We start from the raw sequence: 20,074 nt of genomic DNA on the forward strand, positions 1-20,074 counted from the left end.
CTGCAAAGGCGACTTACAGTAACCCCACTGCTGGATATCTTAATATGTCTTGCCATGTTTCAGTCACTGAACCTGTGACATAGCAGTGAATTAGCCCTACAACATCAAAGCCCTTCCCTGGCCACTAGAGAAGGGGGCCTTTTCAGGTGCGGAAAACTTGGGGCCCACTGAATCTACCCCCCAAGGTGTTTTCAGTTGAAACAGACACACTTTATACCTTATCCTCATGCGATCTGCCTTGAATCGCTGTAGAAGAGTTTCTCTGGTGTGCTTATCTTGGCCGGGGTGTGATTTTTCACACAACCCAACACCTTCCTTAGTCAGTAGTGAGGGGATCCCCACAAAAAGTATAGTCGCCTTCTAACCAGGAATCTCGTAACCTACACCCTGGAGACATGCACATGTTAAAATGCAGCTTGACTTGCACTTGGGATTTATTGTTGTGCGTGCCGAGCGAGCTGCTCGGAAAGGCTGCAGAGTTACTGTTGCTATCTCATTCACACTAGCAGGGAGAGGCCCTTTTTATTTGGATTTGATTAAAAGGTTCTCAGATTCAAGATGAAGTTGCGGACAGACTATCTATCAAGGCTTACCTTTTTTTTAAAGGTCTGCTTTGTGTTAGATCGTGTCATGACCAAGAAAATTGATTGAGAGGACCAGTCACAGATCACTTTGAAAGGAGTAGACTGTTTTTATATGGAGCGTTTAACAGCTTCCCATAGTAAATGTGGAGTATAACGATTATGAAGGGCTGTTGGCAGGCAGGGCTTGACCTCGATCCCCTAGGCTTGTCTTAAGTCAGATAGATTTAGGGCTGCCCTCAACAATAGCAAAAATACTGGTTAACCTAGAGTCGTCTGTTCTTTCGACCAATCAATTGGTCAAAATGTTAAAACGTGTATTTTTCCCTATATAGGCATTCCCTACGTGTTTTAATACAAATCAACTATATGTAAAGCTACTGAGCTTTTCTGACGCTTTAAGCACAATGTAATCAAAATAATTAAGACACACAAATGACTCACGAGGGAACCAGAGATAGCCTAACCAGAAAAAAAAAAAACTGTTCCCGACCCACTTCTTCCCGCTGCTTTGCAGATTTTGCTGTTACCCTCCTGAAGTTGTTGGTAGGTAATAGGTTACACCAAGGGTCTGCAACCTTTTCCATTTGGAGTGCCAATTTCTCTTTCCATTTCTATCGATCTGTGTGGCAGTTATGATTTTCATATGTACTTTTTTGTGGAACCATTTCCTTTCATTTATAGCAAAGTCTTCGTATCTCAAAATCAGTATCATATGGTTAATCAAAATTCTAAAAGTAACCTCTGTTGCCATTGCCAACTATGTAAAAAATAGCCTACATAAAGCCAACAAAGAAAAACATGTAGAAAAAAGTCCTGATAAAAATAAATATCCTATAAATCACATTGGCTACACATGGCCCGTCTTCAAAGAACTTGAAACATTGTATGGCTGAGGCCTGAAGATCTCTCTAGCAAACTTGCAACATTATATAAAATATTCTGGGCCCTCAGCGTTTCTTGCACAAGTGAGCTCCGGACAGACATAGCTGTAGGCTATTCGCGCAAGGAATAAGAAGTAATCAGGTAGGCCTATTTTATGACAATTCCACTGGATCAGAACATTACATTTTTGTGGTGGTTATCGAAAGAGAGCTGGAGAGATTTTTTTAAATAGGCTATGTTGAGGAACTATTGTCATTCAATGGATGTAAAATCAGACAGGTGAAGAGAAAATTGCTTTGAGAAGCTCCACAGTGGTAGTGAGTTAAGACAATAAGAAATACTATCAGATTCCCAAATGGCACTACTACTACTATGTACAGTGCATTCGGAAAGTATTCAGACCCCTTGACTTTTTCCATGTTGTCACGTTACAGCCTTATTCTTAAATGGATCTAATCGTTTCCCCCCCTTATCAAGCTAAACACAAAACCCCATAACGACATAAATATTCAGGCCCTTTACTCAGTACTTTGTTGAAGCACCTTTAGCAGCAAATACAGCCTAGAGAATTCTTGGGTAAGACGCTACAAGCTTGGCACAGCTGTATTTGGGGAGTTTCTCCCATTCTTCTCTGCAGATCCTCTCAAGCTCTGTCAGGTTGGATGGGGAGTTTCACTGAACAGCTATTTTCATCTCCAGAGATGTTCGTTCATGTTCAAGTCTGGGCTCTGGCTGTGCCACTCAATGACATTCAGAGACTTGTCCCAAAGCCACTCCTGCGTTGTCTTGGCTTTGTGCTTAGGGTCGTTGTCCTGTTGGAAGGTGAACCTTCGCCCCAGTCTGAGGTCCTGAACTCTCTGGAGCAAGTTTTCATCAAGGATCTCCCTGTACTTTGCTCCGTTCATCTTTCCCTCGATCCTGGCTAGTCTCCCAGCCCCTGCCGCTGATAAACATCCCCACAGCTTGATGCTGCCACCACCATGCTTCACCGATGGTGCATATTTTCCTCCAGACGTGACGCTTGGCATTCAGGCCAAAGAGTTCAATCTTGGTTTCATCAGACCAGAGAATGTTTCTCATGGTCTGAGAGTCCTTTAGGTGCCTTTTGGCAAACTCCAAGTGGGTTGTCATATGCCTTTTACTGAGGAGTGGCTTCCATCTGGTCACTCTACCATAAAGGCCTGATTGGTGGAGTGCTGCAGAGATGGTTGTCTTTCTGGAAGGTTATCCCATCTCCACAGAGGAACTCTGGAGCTCTGTCAGAGTGACCATCAGGTTCTTGGTCACCTCCCTGACCAAGTCGCTTCTCCGATTGCTCAGTTTGGCCGGGTGGACAGTTCTAGGAAAACATCTTCCATTTAAGAATGATGGAAGCCACTGTGTTCTTGGGGACCTTCAATGCTGCAGAAATGTTTTGGTATGCCTCCCCAGACCTTTTCCTCGACACAATCCTGTCTCGGAGCTCTACGGACAATTCCTTTGACCTCATGGCTTGGTTTTTGCTCTGACATGCACTGTCGACTGTGGGACCTTACATAGATAGACAGGTGTGTGCCTTTCCAAATCATGTCAAATCAATTTAATTTACCACAGGTGGATTCCCATCAAGTTCAAGAAACCTCTCAAGAATGATCAATGGAAACAGGATGCAGATGTGCTCAGTTTTGAGTCTCATAGTAAGGGTCTGAATACTTATGTATTTCTAAATTTTGAATTACATTTGCAAACATTTCTAAAAACATGTTCACACATATTGTGGGGTATTGTGTGTTGATTGCTGAGGATTTTTTAAAATGTATTTAATCCATTTTAGAATTAGGCTGTAACGTAGCAAAAATGTGGATTAAGTCAAGTGGTCTGAATACTTTCCGAATGCACTGTGTATTTCTGCCAAGACGCGCTTTTAAATTGATTATTAATGATTAGTGGAAGTTCATTCTGACAACGACAATCCTTTTGTGGGGCTGGGGCGAGAATAGTGGAGTTGGCACCGGGCATCTCACTCTGAAGGTAAAGCACCCGAGACTTGACTTTTGAAGCCTGTTTTTTTTTTACCAGAATACAAGCAGTCGTCGACCTCGACTCTGCCCTCCAGCTTTTCCTCCTTTTCGGCCTGCTTTGCCTTTCCCCCATGTGTTTCCTCCCTGGCCTACTCCATCCGTCAGTTGTTGTAACATGACTGCTGGGATGGATACCCCACAGAGGGGTAAAAGTATTTGACCCAGCCTTCTCTCACACCCTGTTCCCATGTACTGCTTGCTCACTCGCCTCGTCATGAGCACATAGTGGAGTTATTCTCAGCGAGTCTCTCTTCACGGAACGTCTGATACCTATTCCTTAACTACACCCCCACCACCACCAACCACACCCACACACACAGATACACAAACCACCCTCCACCTGCCCCTGGGTCTCGGTTTCCAAGCCCATGAGGTCCTCTGAGCAAACATAGACCCCTGACCCTGTCTAATCAGGCACAAATTAGGCATGTCGAGAACAGACCCCCCCCCACCACCACTAACATCCCACCCCCTCCATCACATCTCCACAGGGCCAGCTTTCTGTGAGCTGTATCTACTCTTGCTGTGAGGGAGGGACCCGGGAGGGACCCCCCCCCCCCACACACAATTTTATGGGCTTGTAGCGGCATTTTTACCCTTTTCTCCACACACACACACATCGGCACAAACGCCCTCCTCCGGCGCCTCCCTTCCGATGGGACCGTAATGACATTAACAGCTTCTTCCTCCCGGTGAACCTTGGAACAGTTTCCACTTTGTACCCATTTCTTCTTCTCCTCTCCTTTTTCCCCTCCTTCCTCCTCTCAGAGACCCATGTAGCCCAATTAAGAGTAATGCAAACGATGCCGTGAGAGCCAGGGGTCTACAATAACAGAAGCCAGGGGTCTACAAGAGCTGACTACGTCATCAGATTCAGTCCCAGACATGTACAGAATCCAGATCTGAGACCCCAGGCCCCCGTCTAGCTAGCTCACTAGCAAGGCTTGTCCACCACCTAAAGAGAGGGAGGGTAGCGTTGGTGGGTGGTGCTATTGCTGATGGTCTTTGTACTGCCTTGCACTGTTTGTTTTCCATATGCTTCTATTTTCCCCCTTACAACTTTACTGTGCCTCCTCTCCTCCTCGCCCCACCTCTGAACAATCTCCTGTTTATGTCTCACAGGGCAGAAGCCATCATCCCACAGGACATACTAAAGGCCTGGGGAAGTCATTAGCCACCACATACAACAGGACACTGGTAGGTTCTGCTGCCTGCTTCTCTCTCCTTATAGCTAGCTATATGTAGCATGTCTGTGGACTGTATGCACACCCACACACACATATATACATATATATATATACACATTCTCTCTTTCCTTTCTCTACCTCACTCACTCAGGCAGGGTAACTTATAGCCCCGTCTGCAGGGTGATGTATCGACTCCCACTGATCAGATGCCAAGAATTCCCAAATAGGGTTTTTATGCTGCCTTCGTCCTACTGTGGAAATATGGATGCGCTCCTTGTCAGATTTCTCCTCCATCCATCTCTCTCTCTCTCTCTCTAAAATGATGTGTGTTTGCAGAGTGGCGTTAAAGTCAGGGTCCTGATATTAACGGTAACATTTCCTGCCTCCCTCCAGTCCAATGTAGGAAATCCAAGAGGCACATTCCATGGTGTTTCCCTAAGCCGGGGGCCTTGTGTGTCTGCTCGACTCAGACCCCCTTTCTCCCACTCACTGGAATATGGAACATTTTGTGGAATAATATGATACTGTGGTGTTGGATACACATGGATACATAAGTCTAAATACCCTGTCTAGGAGGTTAGCCAATATTGCCAATAAAAAGTCTACACCCCCTTTAACTTTTTTCACATTGTGTCAGTGCCTTAGAGTTTAATGTATTTATATAAGGATTTTCCCCCCACTTATCTACACACCATACTCCACAGTTTTAAGGGGACATTTTTTTTTATTGAAAAAAACACACTGAACAAAAATGCAACATGTAAAGTGTAGGTTCCATGTTTTAATGAGCTGGAATAAAAGACCCCAGCACAAAAAGCTTAGTTCTCAAAAAATTTGGTGCACGAATTTGTTTACATCTCTGCAAACGAGCATTTCTCCTTTTGCCAAGGTAATCACCTTGACAGGTGTGGCATTTCAAGAACCTGATTAAACAACATTATCATTACACAGGTGCACCTTGTGCTGGGGGACAATAAAAGGCCACTCTAAAATGTGAAGTTTTGTGTAGAGGTCGTCCGATTAATCGGCATGGCCGATTGAACGAGTGGAAATACAAAATCGATCGTGCGTGCTATATGGACCTTTTTAGGATATGAAAAAGGATATTTTATCTAACAAAACGACACTTCACATTATCTCTGGGACCCTTTGGATGATAAATCAGAGCAAGATTTCAGAATGTAAGTACACATTTCACCTCCAGAGGTGAATTTATCAAACCTATCGCTGTGAAAAAAAGTGTTTTGTTGTTCGGAGCTCTCCTCAAACAATAGCATGGCATTTTCTCCGCAGTAATAGCTACTGTAAATTGGACAGTGCAGTTATATTAAAAATAATTTAAGCTTTCAGTCGATATAAGATACTTATATGTACAGGCATTTGTTGTTTTGATAAAAAATGTGATCTTGACATAACGCGCTGCTTGATTTACAACTGTCCCGTTAACGGAATGCCGATCCCTATTATCAAAAGTGCATTCGCGAAAAAAAGCTCAATCGTTGCACAAATGTACTAACCATAAACATCAATTCCTTTCTTAAAATCAATACACAAGTATATATTTTTACACCTGCATATGTAGTTAAAATAAATTAATGTTAGCAGGCAATATTAACTAGGGAAATTGTGTCACTTCTCTTGCATTCAGTGCAATCAGAGTCAGGGTATATGCAGCAGTTTGGGCTCATTGCAAACACCATTTCTTCCTAACAAAGACCGTAATTAAGTTGACAGAATTTTACATAATTACAGTGCCTTGCGAAAGTATTCGGCCCCCTTGAACTTTGCGACCTTTTGCCACATTTCAGGCTTCAAACATAAAGATATAAAACTGTATTTTTTTGTGAAGAATCAACAACAAGTGGGACACAATCATGAAGTGGAACGACATTTATTGGATATTTCAAACTTTTTTAACAAATCAAAAACTGAAAAATTGGGCGTGCAAAATTATTCAGCCCCCTTAAGTTAATACTTTGTAGCGCCACCTTTTGCTGCGATTACAGCTGTAAGTCGCTTGGGGTATGTCTCTATCAGTTTTGCACATCGAGAGACTGACATTTTTTCCCATTCCTCCTTGCAAAACAGCTCGAGCTCAGTGAGGTTGGATGGAGAGCATTTGTGAACAGCAGTTTTCAGTTCTTTCCACAGATTCTCGATTGGATTCAGGTCTGGACTTTGACTTGGCCATTCTAACACCTGGATATGTTTATTTTTTAACCATTCCATTGTAGATTTTGCTTTATGTTTTGGATCATTGTCTTGTTGGAAGACAAATCTCCGTCCCAGTCTCAGGTCTTTTGCAGACTCCATCAGGTTTTCTTCCAGAATGGTCCTGTATTTGGCTCCATCCATCTTCCCATCAATTTTAACCATCTTCCCTGTCCCTGCTGAAGAAAAGCAGGCCCAAACCATGATGCTGCCACCACCATGTTTGACAGTGGGGATGGTGTGTTCAGCTGTGTTGCTTTTACCCCAAACATAACGTTTTGCATTGTTGCCAAAAAGTTCAATTTTGGTTTCATCTGACCAGAGCACCTTCTTCCACATGTTTGGTGTGTCTCCCAGGTGGCCTGTGGCAAACTTTAAACAACACTTTTTATGGATATCTTTAAGAAATGTCTTTCTTCTTGCCACTCTTCCATAAAGGCCAGATTTGTGCAATATACGACTGATTGTTGTCCTATGGACGGAGTCTCCCACCTCAGCTGTAGATCTCTGCAGTTCATCCAGAGTGATCATGGGCCTCTTGGCTGCATCTCTGATCAGTCTTCTCCTTGTATGAGCTGAAAGTTTAGAGGGACGGCCAGGTCTTGGTAGATTTGCAGTGGTCTGATACTCCTTCCATTTCAATATTATCGCTTGCACAGTGCTCCTTGGGATGTTTAAAGCTTGGGAAATCTTTTTGTATCCAAATCCGGCTTTAAACTTCTTCACAACAGTATCTCGGACCTGCCTGGTGTGTTCCTTGTTCTTCATGATGCTCTCTGCGCTTATAACGGACCTCTGAGACTATCACAGTGCAGGTGCATTTATACGGAGACTTGATTACACACAGGTGGATTGTATTTATCATCATTAGTCATTTAGGTCAACATTGGATCATTCAGAGATCCTCACTGAACTTCTGGAGAGAGTTTGCTGCACTGAAAGTAAAGGGGCTGAATAATTTTGCACGCCCAATTTTTAAAAAAGTTTGAAATATCCAATAAATGTCGTTCCACTTTATGATTGTGTACCACTTGTTGTTGATTCTTCACAAAAAAATACAGTTTTATATCTTTATGTTTGAAGCCTGAAATGTGGCAAAAGGTCGCAAAGTTTAAGGGGGCCGAATACTTTCGCAAGGCACTGTATGACATAACATTGAAGGTTGTGCAATGTAACAACAATATTTAGACTTAGAGTATTTCACTGAAATAATAAACATTTTGTTTTCGAAATGTGCTGAGGCGTATTTCTATCTGTAATAAAGCTCTTTTACCGGGAAGAACTTATTCTGATAGGCTGGGCCTGGCTCCCAAGTGGCTAGGCCTTTGCCCTCCCAGGCCCACCCATGGCTTAGATTAGGGTCTAATTCATTAATTTCATTTGACTGATTTCCTTATATGAACTGGAACAATATTTCAAATTGTTGGATGTTGCGTTTATATTTTTGTTCAGGACATGTATCTTTTTATTCCTTAGCCATTTCAATGTAGATTTGGCTGTGTGCTTCGGGTCGTTGTCATGCTGAAATTTGATCTTCCGTTCTAGTTTCTTGCAGAGGGCAGCAGGTTTTCCTCAAGGACTTTTCTGCACATTTCTCCATTCATATTCCTTTCTATCCTGATAAGTGAAATATAACTGAAACATCCCCATAACATGATGCTGCCACCACCGCCATGCTTCACAGTAGGGATGGTGTGTTGGGTTTGCACCAAACATAACACTTTGCATTTAGGCCAAAAAGTTCCACAACACTATTGGCCACATGGCTACAGTGTTTTTTTTGTTGTTGCATATTCAGATTCAAGGTGGGCTTTCTTGAGTAATGGCTTCCTTCTTGCCACCCTACAATACATGCCAGACTTGTGCCTTCTCACAACTTTGTCCTGGAGTGTTTAAAAAAAAAAAAATCTTTGGTGCTCATGGTTGAGTGTTTGCTTTGCAATTCACTACCCAGCAGAAGTAACCTACAGGAACTGCTGAATGTATCTTGACATCATGTGAATCACTGCAATTTAACACAGGTGGAGGCCAATTAACTTGGTGTGTGATTTTGAAGGTGATTGGTTGCACCTGAGCTAATATAGGATCACTATACAAGGGGGGGGGGGGGGGTAGACGCTTATCTAACCAAGCTATTTAATTTGAATTTTCTTATAGATAAATAAAAAAATAAAACAATTTTACTTCGAAGTTGTGGGGTAGGATGTGTAAATCAATGGGGAAAAAATAACAATTTTAATGCATTTTATATCCAGGCTATAAGGCAACAAAAGGTGAACATTTTGGGTGTTTAGACTTTCTGTAGGCACTGTATGTATGTTTCTTTTAGCTCTCGTTGGATTTAAGACTTTCAGTGTGTGTCCCAATACTGTAGGTGGTGGCATCGTGGCAAAACAAATCAGGCAGGACAGTTTAGGAGTATAATGCATGCTGGGGTTCAGTTCATAAATAGACGTTGGACATTCCTGTTATGTGTACTTTTCTCTCCGTGATTTGAATTTATATTTGCTCTCCTTTTAATATCCTGTCCTCTCCAGCTGGGTGAATGGGAGAGAGAGGGAGAAATGGATGGAAGTTTTTAATCCCAGGGTAATCCTTGCCTAAATCTGAACGCATTAGGAAACAACAGAAAAAGAGAATGCCGCCCAAGCGAAACACTGAGCTGAGGGTTGTTGGACAGATGTTGGGAGGGAAATACCTCACAATGACTGCAACGGCGTAGTACAGAAAAGCTTTCAGCAAACTCTGTTTGTCCACATCTAGGAGGGATGGTGAAGTCAGTGGGGAGGGGAGGAGGCAGCTGTGGTTGAGACATTGAGTCAGTTTTGGCATGGAAAGCATTAGAATGGCCATTTTGGTCAGAGATGGCTGTGGGACTAAAGGTGAATGGTTTGCTTTTTAGTCTGCTTTAAACTGGCGCCTCGTGTTTACCTCTGCACTTACAGTAATACTGCACCTACAGATGGGTTTGGCCATTCGAAGTAAGGTCATAAAATATATATAAATGTTTTAAAGCCTTTTGTGAACTAACACTTGCACTTGACTTTTTTCTCCCCTACTAGCACTGACTTTTCTTATAGCTACTTTATTAGGTAAAAATGTACTTAACTATGACTGAGATATGTGGTTGTCCCACCTAGCTATCCTAAGATGAATGCACTAACTGTAAATCGCTCTGGATAAGAGCGTCTCCTAAGTGACTACGATGTACGTGTAAATGCAATCTGCCTGTTTGATGGATGTGGCAAGTGGACGCCACTAAAATAACTCTTTGTATATCTTGAACTGTTTTCTACAATTTCGGGTGCCTCCGTTACATTAGACTTAGGGGTGACTATCGGCCTCTTCGAAAAGCCTCGATGAGAATTTCTTCCGAAAAGTAAACCGAAGGCGTCGAAAGCAAGATGCATTATCCACTGCCCTGTAGGAGGAGCTACTTGGTCATTTGAGAGAGAAAACAGAGAGCTGGAGGATATTTTAGAAGGTGTGTTTTGCCTGAAGGATGAGGGTAGAGGACAGGGGGGGGCTATATTGGTGTTACAGACATCATGAGCTCACGCTTTGGGGTTAACGGGTTTAGTGAAGGGTGTGGTGTGTGTTTGGGGTTGGGAGGGGGGTGTTAGGTTGAGGCGCAGGCTTCAGCCCCCAGAGTCCCATTGCTGGGTTACAGGCTAACACCTCGTGAATCTCGCCTGGTGCAGCAAGGCTTCTGCCGACACAGTCTGCAGTGTTTGCACACACGCACACTTACATTCATTCACATGCATCGCACGCGTGTGTCGTGCACACCCGCTTAGGCCTACACTCGTCCACACGCATCGCACACACACACACCGTCGCGTCTCACAGACACGCACACTCTCCTTGAGTGCTGACGGGATGTGAACTCTGTCAGCAGCAGGACTGGTGCAAAATGTAAACGATTGAGATCATTCTTTGATAGATCATCTGTTAGGATTTATTATTCAAACAAAGTCAATTCCAAAATGTATACAGGTGCCGGGCGAATAATACATCCACAAAATAGGAATCTTGTTATAACAGACTGTAACGTACTGGGTGTAGTGGGTGAGAAGTCAGGCGCAGGAAGCAGAGAGTTCAGGGTAGTGCTATATTTAATGCACAAAACGGCGAACATAAGCCAACCCCACGAAAACACAGGGCGCACAACAAAACAAATGCCCCAAACACGGGAACTTAAACTGTCCAGCAAAACCCACGACTGTCCAGCAAAACCCACGAAATAGGAAACACGTAACCCACAGACGTGCACACAAGTTACACAAAACAGTCCCGCACAAAGAGCAGGCGGACCTACTGGTAAATAAAGACAGACTAATCAGCCCAAATAGAACCTCCACAGTCTGAGGCGCAGGTTCCGCCCGTAACGCCCGCTCAATGTCCGAGTCCACCTCCCATACCACTGGTGCCACCAGCCTAGGGGCTGGAAGGATGGGAGTAGGATCGGTGGGCCGATCCTCCGTGTCATAGAGACGGGACAGTGCGTCGGCCTTCGTGTTCAGGGAGCCTGGTCTATAAGACAAAGTGAACCTGAATCGGGTGAAGAACATGGCCCACCTTGCCTGACGGGGATTCAGTCTCCTAGCTGCCCGGATATATTCCAGATTCTGGTGGTCGGTCCAGATGAGAAAAGGGTGCCTAGCCCCCTCAAGCCGGTGTCTCCACACCCTCAGGGCCTTTACCACTGCCAACAACTCCCGATCCCCACATCATAGTTACTTGAAAAGAATGCGCAGGGGCGGAGTTTTGGTGGTTTACCCGAGCGCTGTGATAGCACGGCACCCACCCCAGCCTCGGACGCGTCCACCTCCACTATGAATGCTAAAGAGGGGTCCGGGTGCGCCAACACGGGTGCATCTGTGAACAGCGCCTTCAACCTATTGAAGGCTCTGTCAGCAAACGCACCGGCCCCCCCAGTGAGGTAATGGGGGCTGCTACCTGGCCAAAACCCCAGATAAACCTCCGGTAGTAATCGGCAAACCCTAAGAACCGCTGCACCTCCTTCACCATAGTTGGAGTCGGCCAATTACGCATGGCCTTAATGCGGTCACACTCCATCACCACCCCCGAGGTGGAAATGTGATAACCCAGGAGGAGACAGCTCGTTTGGAGAACACACACTTCTCAGCCTTGACGTATAGGTCATGCTCCAGCAGTCTAACAAGCACCTTGCGCACCAGAGACACATGCGCGGCGCGGGTGGCGGAATAGATCAGAATATCATCGATAAAGACAACCATGCCCTGCCCGTGCAGGTCCCTGAGAATCTCGTCTACAAAGGATTGAAAGACGGCTGGAGCATTTTTTAACCCATACGGCATGACGAGGTACTCATAATGACCCGATGTGGTACTAAACGCGGTTCTCCATCCCGAATACGCACCAGATTATACGCGCTCTTGAGGTCCAGTTTTGTGAAAAACCGTGCTCCATGATTCCACCGCCGTAACGATGAGAGGTAGTGGGTAACTAAACCCCACCGTGATGGCATTTAGACCTCTATAATCAATGCACGGACGCAGACCTCCCTCCTTTTTCTTCACAAAAAAGAACCTTGAGGAGACGGGTGAAATAGAGGGCCGAATGTACCCCTGTCCCAGAGATTCCGTGACGTATGTCTCCATAGCTAACTTCTCTTCCTGCGACAATGGGCACACGTGACTCTTGGGAAGCGCAGCGTTTACCTGGAGATTTATCGCACAATCCACCTGTCGATGAGGTGGTAATTTAGTCGCCCTCTTCTTACAGAAAGCGATAGCCAAATCGGCATATTCAGGAGGAATGCGCACAGTGGAAACCTGGTCTGGACATTCCACCAACGTGTCACAGATGGAAACTCCCATACACCTCCCTGAACACTCCTCTGACCACCCCTGGAGAAGCCCCTGTCTCCACTAAATCCTAGGATTGTGACTAGCCAGCCAGGGAACCCCCAGCACCACTGGAAACGCAGGTGAATCGATAATGAAGAGACTAATCCGCTCCTTATGATTCCCATGCGTTACCATGTCCAGTGGAACCGTGGCCTCCCTGACCAACCCTGACCCTAATGGCCGGCTATCAAGGGAGTGCACGGGGAAAGGTGGGTCTATCAGCACTAGCGGAATACCCAGCTTGATGGCTAGTCCACGATCCATAAAGTTCCCAGCTGCGCCTGAATCGACTAGTGCCTTATGCTGGGAAGAGTGAGAAAAGTCAAGAAACAAAATCGATACAAACATGTGACTAACAGGGGGTTCTGCCTGAGTTTGGTGCTGACTCATCTGGCGTGACCGAGAAGTGTTCTGCCTGCCCTCTCGACTCCCAGACGGGCTCCCCCAGCACCGATCGGCCGTGTGTCCTCTCCGACCACAGCTGGTGCAGGAGGAGCCTCCTCCTCCGGTACCTCTCGGCACGGCCCCCCTTAACTCCTAGCCAGCAGATTGTCCAGCCGGATAGACATGTCTATTAGTTCATCAAGGGAGAGAGCGGCGTCCCAACACGTTAGCTCCCTGTGGACGTCCTCCCGGAGACTACACCGGTAGTGGTCTATCAGGGCCCTGTCGTTCCACCCAGCGCTAGCGGCCAAGGTCCGGAACTCCAACGTGAAATCCTGCACGCTCCTCTTCTCCTGCCTAAGATGGAACAGTCGCTCAATTCTGGGTAGTGCTCCTTCGCCGAGTCTGGGCCATTCCAGACGTCGCTGGCCCACTCCAGAGCACAACCCGTCAGGCAGGAGACGAGGACACTCACACTCTCCTCCCCCGAGGGAGTTTGCCTCACGGTAGCCAGGTACAGTTCAAGTTGGAGCAAAAACCCCTGGCACCCAGCCGCCGCTCCATCATAATCCCTCGGGAGCGCAAGATGGAGAGCGCCGGATGCGGAGGGAGGAGAAGGTGGATTCGTCGGAGGAACCGGAGGTGAAGAGAGGAGACCACTCCTCTCCCATCGGTCCATTCTCTCCATCATCTGATCCATCGCCGATCCTATCCGATGGAGGACGGTGGTATGATGGAGGACGCGTTCCTCCATCGATGGAAGGGGGTTGGCAGCTGCTCCTGCTGACTCCATTACAAGGTGCGGGATTCTGTAACGTACTGGGTGTAGTGGGTGAGAAGTCAGGCGCAGGAAGCAGAGAGTTCAGGGTAGTGCTATATTTAATGCACAAAACGGCAAACATAAGCCAACCCCACAAAATGGGAAACACGTAACCCACAGACGTGCACACAAGTTACACAAAACAATCCCGCACAAAGAGCAGGCGGGCCTACTGGTAAACAAAGCCAAACTAATCAGCCTAAAACTCAAACAGGTGAAACCAATAAACAGAAAGGGGAAAAAGGATCAGTGGCAGCTAGTAGGACGGTGACGACAACCGCTGAGCGCCACCCGAACAGGAAGGGGAACCACCTTCGGTAGCAATCGTGACACAGACAGGCAGACAGGCAGGCAGGCAGACTGGATGTGTGATTTAATCTACATGATGAACTATAGCCTATACTTTATATGACTTAGAACTGTCTATGTGTACAGTATTTGGGCAAAGGGAAATATTCCTACTGATTCATGTATTAAGGCAAAGCAGCTGACTTTTTCCGTAAAGACATTGGAGAGCATTCCAACCGGGGAAGACGAAACACCGCAAAGGCCTGGTGTTGAACAAGTGGCATTTTACTGTTGACTTGGCAGCGACAGCCTCATTGCTATAGAGTCACCCGTGGGACTGTATGTGCCAACGTGCAGACCTATACAGGGCCCATGGCAGCTGGCACTGAGGCACTGTAGATCAAGGCCGTTAGCTGATAGAGACCCTGCCGTCTTGTCGTTCTGCGCTGCTCCACAGTGACCCCATGTTATAAAAAAGTGTTGAAACAGCAGGTGGACTTGAACAAGGCTTTAATATACCTGAAATATCGTATGGTAGGTCACTGTGAAACGCTGCATTTTATTTACAAATTGGTCGAGCTTCTGCTCCTAACCAGCAAATATCACCATGGCAATGCGGTGTGTAAAGTAATTGGATGACTCGTGTTGTAGGTAGGCTACAGCCAGTTCTTCTTCTGCCTCGTATGCTACAGTGTGTTAGTGCTGGAGTGTAATACATATGACCTCAGTGAACTGCTGTATAGCCGGGGATGTTTGTCTACAAACATTTATCTGTCCAACTAGTTCCCCTGCGTGTTTGGCTTTGGGTTCCTCTGTGGTTTACTGTGTGTACACTGGCCTTCCAGTGGTGGCTCAGAGGAGGCTGGTGGGAGGAGCTATAGGAGTGCTGCCCGTTCCAGCCATTACAACGTGCCCATCCTCCTATAGGTCACCTCACCTGCCTCCTCTGGTGTGTGTGTGTGTGTGTGTGTGTGTGTGCTTGTGTCTGTGCAGGCTTTTGCTTGATTAGCTGAACCAGGTGTGTTAGAACAGAGCAGGATTTCCCGCCTGCCGACCAGTAGCTCTTCAGGAAGAGGGCTGGTCACCCCTGTCACGGGTTAGCTGACAATGTCATGAAAACAATGTCCCATTGAAGCGAGCGCAGAAGGTAGTTGTGATTCTGGATGGCCAGATATCTAGCAACAATGACAAGATGCTGACATGTGGTGAATCGTAGCTGGCTCGTTTCAGCTGGTTTTATCTTGTTCTTGATACCGTGTCTTGTTTACCCCCTTTTTATGGTATCCAATTGTTACTGTAGTTACTGTCTCATCACTACAACTCCCGTACAGGCTCGGGAGAGACGAAGGTCGAGGTGCCATGCGTTCGCCGAAACACAACCAAACCAAGCCGCACTGCTTCTTAACACAGTGCGCATCCAACCCGGAAGCCAGCCGGAAGCCAGCCCTAGCGACCTGGTCAGCGTGCACCTGAGTCCTTAGTGCGCGATGAGACAACGATATCCCAATCGGCCGAACCCTCCCTAACCCAGACGACGCTAGGCCAATTGTGCGTCGCTCCATGGACGTCCCAGTTGCGGCCGGCTGCGACAGAGCCTGGGCTCGAACCCAGAGTCTCTGGTGGCGCAGTGATGCAGTTCCTTAGACCACGGCGCCACCCGGGAGACCCTGATACTGTGTCTTGTTTTGAGGTGTTTTGACTGATGTCACTGATGTCTATGCTAATATGGATTAAATTTGCTAGTTAGCTAATCAAGAACTGTAACAATGTATTTGAGTGACAAGTGCTCATTGTGCAAATGTATTTATGTTTTCAATAAACCATTTTTTTTACAAAAATATAGAAAGATTTGATAAAGAAAAAATAAACATTGGAGACGAAATATAGCTTACATATCAACAATCTAAGCCAGCCCCGTCTGTTTTGCCCCATAGTGGCGCACTCTTCGGTTTTGTCGCTAAACAACCAACCCGTTGTCAAGTGTCAGTGTGCAGCGGGTAGGATGGAGTCAGGCGCAGGACACAGAACTGAGTAAAAACGTACTTTACACGAATAAATCACAAACTAATTCCATACAGGGAAAAATATTCCAGCTCGGCACAAAAGATTGCCCACTTAACAAAGAACAAACACGCACAAAACCATGTGGGAACTAGAGAGTTAAATAGGGAATGAATTATAACGTAATGGAAACCAGGTGTGTACAATCAAGACAAAACAAATGAAAAAAAGAAACGTAGATAGGTGGCGGCTAGAAAAGCCGGTGACGTCGACCGCCGGACGCCGCACGAACAAGGAGAAGCACCAACTTCAGCGGAAGACATAACATCCGTCTATAGATCTAGGTTATAGATAGGGTTTTGGGCATCGCTGCAACAAGTTCTCATAGTTTCCCTTCACAATTCGACGTATTATGGATAAACATATTTTTGTACACATGAATTCAGCGTGGTTACATGATTAACCTCGCATGGTTACAGGGTTAAAACAGAAACAACTCAAAAGTTCAAGGCATTCATTCCAAGTTGTTAAGGTTAGGGCTATGGTTTGGGGAAGGCTTAAAACAAAATAATACAAAATAATGCGCTATGGTCTGTGCGCGCTTTGGCTCCGAGCATCATGACTTTGCGACCAGTGCCGGGCAATCGTTGATTTTTTGTTGTTGTTGTGAGCGCCGATTTATGGCATTCAAAAACGTTCTCAGGATTTTTTCAAATGTCCAAAATCCATTTCTAGTGTTGATCATGTTGATCTGTCTATGCCCCTGGACCTCTATTGCCACAGCAATAGAACTGTCACCTGCATGTTGACACAGGCCTCATGCCCTTATCATTGACAGATGCCAGGATGTGGGCACTGCCAATGCTCGACTCACCCCTCTGTTCCACAGCTGGCTACTAGAGATCCTCAACACTCGGCTCCTTATCTAGGCCTTGTTCTCACCAGCCACCAGCCAGCTTGCCACACACACACACACACACACACACACACACACACACACACACACACACACACACACACACACACACACACACACACATAAATTAACATAGACATACACAAAGACATAAAAACAGCACCTACACACCCCATGGCAAAGGCTCTTAGTGAGCTATTTAGTGAGAATTATTTCACTTCATCTTAACCAACTTGCCTAGTTAAATAAAGGTTAAGAAAATAGATCACAGTAGGACTCCTGGGGCCAGAAGGGCTATAGTATGTGCAGCATTTTCCTCCCCAGTGGACTCTGTCTGCCACTTTTTAAAGTTGTTTTTTGTTATTGTAAGGAAGACAGACAGACAGACATCATTTCCCCAATTTTAGCTCAGGCAGATCACCAGTGATTTGTGTGATTGTGAAATCAGCTCTGCTAGATGTGTTTGGCAGGTCCCTGTTCAGTGGCTGACAGAGATTGTCCGTGTGCTCCCTCCTTCCTTCTTCACTTCAATGTTTTTGATGACCTGTTTTTGGATCTGAGAGAAACTCTGTCTATAGCAACTTATATACACACAAAGACACACAGACACATCCTGTGCGCCCTGGCCCCCTGCCACGTTCTTCTCCTTCCCCCGGTTTCAGAGTACATTACGCCAAAGTTGTCCCAGCCATACCCCTCCCTTCTCCACCTTTCACATGCCCATGCAGAACACACACTTGCCTGTGAAGACTTGCACAGTAATGGCAGGCCAAAGCCACCAAACCCATCCCGGGCGAACACTCTTACAGACTCCCACACACACGCGCACACACACACACACGCGTGTGTGTTTGTGCAAGTGTGTGTATACAGGGGCTGTGGCTGCCTGACTAATGCCCCCTATACAGCACTGAGTCTAACCTCCAGCAGGGAGAGTATAGCATTAGTGCCTAACGGGCTAGCGGTTAGCGTCTACCTTTCACAGCTCATTGATTGTGCCCTCCCTGTGTGATATGCCACTCCCCACTAAGAAATGGTTTCCTGGTAAACAGACTAAAACTGGCAGTATAGAGTGTGGACTGTAAAGACGTGTCCTAGCTATGAGAATTTAGTCCACACCTTAAGTCAAGTAAGCAAGCTTTTTACCCTTGCACCGCTAATACGGGAGATTGAATACATTAGGGGGAAAAATACAAACTGTTGACGACCCGCCACCACACTATTGCTACTGTATTTGTGTGTGTATGTGTACGTGTTTGTGTTCGTGCGTGCGTGTGTGTGTGTGATTATACCCAGTTTTCCTGCTGTCGTTGGTTCAACCCAAACCCAGTCATTTCCCCTCAGGATTTGATCTCTAGTTTGCTCACGACACAACAGTGGTAGGCCTGATTACCAGCAACGACGAGGAAGGAGGTGAGCGCCTTGACAGAGTGGTGCCAGGAAAATAACTTCTCCCTCAACGTCAACAAAACTAAGGAGCTGATCGTAGACGTCAAGAGACAGCAGAGAGAGCACGCCCCCGTCCACATCGACGGTGCTGAGGACCTGGAATGGTTCCATCGCACTGACAGTGTGGTGAAGAAGGCGCAACAGAAATTCACCTTGGCCCCTTAACATGCTGACCATACCGCTCGTGTCGCGTGCCCGAGCGTTGCAAAATAAATGTACACATACTGTTGAGTCATTAAAACTCGTTTTTCAAATCACTCCACAAATTTCTTGTTAACAAACTATAGTTTTGGCAAGTCTACTTTGTGCATGACACAAGAATTTTCCCAACAGTTTACAGACAGATTATTTCACATATAATTCACTGTATTACAATTCTAGTGGGTCAGAAGTTTACATACACTAAGTTGACTGTGTCTTTAAACAACTTAAATTCCAGAAAATGATGTCATGGCTTTAGAAGCTTCTGATAGGCTAATTGGCATCGTTTGAGTCAATTGGAGGTGTACCTGTGGATGTATTTCAAGGCCTTTCTTCAAACTCAGTGCCTCTTTGCTTGACATCATGGGAAAATCAAAATGAATCAGCCAAGACCCCAGAAAAAAAATTGTAGACCTCCACAAGTCTGGTTCATTATTGGGAGCAATTTCCAAACGCCTGAAGGTACCGCGTTCATCTGTACAAACAATAGTACGCAAGTATTAACACCATGGAGCCACACAGCCATCATACCACTCAGGAAGGAGGCGTGTTCTGTCTCCTAGAGATGAACGTACTTTGGTACCAAAAGTGCAAATCAATCCCAGAACAACAGCAAAGGACCTTGTGAAGATGCTGGAGGAAGCAGGTACAAAAGTATCTATATCCACAGTAAAACGAGTCCTATATCGACATAACCTGAAAGGCCTCTCAGCAAGGAAAAAGCTACTGCTCCAAAACCACCATAAAAAAGCCAGACTACGGTTTGGAACTGCACATGGGGACAAAGATCGTACATTTTGGAGAAACTGTTTGGCCATAATTACCATGGTTATGTTAGGAGGAAAAAGGGGGAGGCTTGCAAGCCGAAGAACACCATCCCAACCGTGAAGCATGAGAGTGGTAGCATCATGTTGTGGCGGTGCTTTGCTGCAGGAGGGACTGGTGCACTTCACAAAATAGATGGTATCATGAGGATGGAAATTATGTGGATATGTTGAAGCAACATCTCAAAACATCAGTCAGGAAGTTAAAGCTTGGTTGCAAATTGGTCTTCCAAATAGATAATGACCCCAAGCATACTTCCAAAGCTGTGGCAAAATTGCTTAAGGACAACAAAGTCAAGGTATTGGAGTGGCCATCACAAAGCCCTGACCTCAATCCTATAGAAATGTGTGGGCAGAACTGAAAAAGCATGTG

The 20,074-nt window shown here is 45.8% G+C and overlaps 1 protein-coding gene across 4 annotated transcripts in view; it reads left to right on the forward strand.

Moving 5' to 3' along the window:
* LOC110499114 (thyroid hormone receptor alpha) overlaps positions 1–20,074 on the forward strand; it is a 195,738-nt gene that overhangs the window by 77,857 nt on the left and 97,807 nt on the right. For all 4 annotated transcript variants that reach the window (XM_090212664.1, XM_090212665.1, XM_090212663.1 and 1 more), the window contains one exon: positions 4,649–4,723. The gene's annotated coding sequence lies outside the window, so the exon portion shown is untranslated. The remainder of the gene's footprint in view (positions 1–4,648; positions 4,724–20,074) is intronic.

This window comes from Oncorhynchus mykiss, chromosome 20 (genome assembly GCF_057628025.1).
Source record: "Oncorhynchus mykiss isolate SJ-2025 chromosome 20, ASM5762802v1, whole genome shotgun sequence".
Lineage (NCBI taxonomy): Eukaryota > Metazoa > Chordata > Actinopteri > Salmoniformes > Salmonidae > Oncorhynchus > Oncorhynchus mykiss.